The sequence below is a fragment of the Oryzias melastigma genome, linkage group LG14, assembly GCF_002922805.2.
Source record: "Oryzias melastigma strain HK-1 linkage group LG14, ASM292280v2, whole genome shotgun sequence".
In the NCBI taxonomy this organism is placed as follows: domain Eukaryota; kingdom Metazoa; phylum Chordata; class Actinopteri; order Beloniformes; family Adrianichthyidae; genus Oryzias; species Oryzias melastigma.
In genome coordinates this window covers 16090775-16092496 of record NC_050525.1, presented here as the reverse complement: position 1 = coordinate 16092496, position 1722 = coordinate 16090775, and positions in this window count along the sequence as shown.

The window sequence follows — 1722 nt, the reverse complement described above, 5'->3', positions numbered from 1 at the left end:
TCAACTGAGCATGCTCAGTACAAACTTTGACCCTGGAGAATGTGGCGTCTTGGTGCCGCTAGGATGGCAGCACAGCAGTGTGAACAGAGGATGTGTGAATGGAGTTTGCAGTGGTTAAAGCCATGTGTGCAAACTGCAGGGGGTTGGAATGTATATGTGTGAAGATTACATCCAATCTGTTATGCAAAATAAAACAAAATGCTTGCCAGCGTAGAGAATGCTGGTGCAGAAATATCTAGGTTTTATTTTTAAACTCTCACCACAAGGCTAATGTACAACTGAGAGAAATGTACAGCAAAAATATGATGTATTTAATGGAATTGTGGTAAAAAAAATATCCATTGAATTCGAATATTTGTGTAAGAAAATTGAAGTTCTTCCGGTAATATCAACAGGAATTGGTCCCTGATGGAAGAATATCTCCTGATTCTGTTCTTCCTGATTGCATTTTATCTTCTTGATACGCTAAAAAGTTAATTTTAGGCTACATTCATCGAAATACTAAAATAAAAGAATATTTAGCCGGAAAAGACTGAATAAAAACAGTTCTGTAAGGAGTTTTTTTTTGCTGACTGTTATCAACAGCATATATTTACACCTAACCTTTGTTAGCACAAATGCACAATAATTGTGTGAACTCTGAGCAAGCATTCTCACTGCAGCTATAACCTGATACTTCTGTACATTTCTGGAAACACAATCCAGCCTCTTTTTAATTGTTTCTCTGCTTTTGCTTTTGCAGTCCAAGCCATTTTTTTAAACCAACAATTTTGGATCAATTTAAGACTTTATTATATCTTGGTCTTTGCAGTACATATTTTCTTTAATATTAGAATAGAATGAAATGAAACCTTAATGATCCCACAAAGGGGAAATGTTAACGCAGCTGTATTAAAAACAGGTGATAAATCATGAATAAGAACACACCGAATTACAACAATAATTATTGTTAAGTGTTTATGAGGAGTTGTAGAGTCTAAAAGTGACTCTTGTCATAAAATATCTAATATTAATTAAATACATCCTTATTAGTTAAAGGGGCCATTCCATTAAAAATTCAACTTTTTAAGTGTATTATACTGTTTATTCCTCACTATAAACAAAACTAAAGTGGTATTTTGATCCGTTCATGAATTTCTGATTAATCCCCTAAAAACCTGCGTTCTCAACAGTAACCCCTCCCACACCAACGAAAACGAGCTGATGTCACAACGTGACACATCCTCATCCAAGAAAAGTCTGCCCCCAAGAAGGGGGCGGAGCATAGGAGCTCTCCGGTGGCATAGGAGCCGTTGGGCTGTTGAGAAATCTGCACAACAATCCTAAACGTATCCGAGGGGTAAGGGAGCAGACTATTTCCTGGTGGAAAAAGCGAGCTACGAATTGGGAGAACTGGTTTAAACCTGGATTACTGAACAGTGGCAGAAAGGTAGATGGATCCGCATGAAAATGAAGAGGATTTTGAATATGGAGATTATATGTCATCATTTCAATAAATCCTGAAATGTTCATCTTGTGCTGTTGTCTGCACTTTTTTAGCATATTTCACTGCAAAATGAACTCATTGACATTCTATCTGTTCAAAATTTGGGGGATGTAGCTGCACTGTATGTGGGCCTACGTTCTTATTATTTATTTTATTAGTTTGATTGCAGTATGCAATCAAACTATTGTTCTTCTTTTTTATTATTAGTTTGATTGCAGTATGCAATCAAACTATTG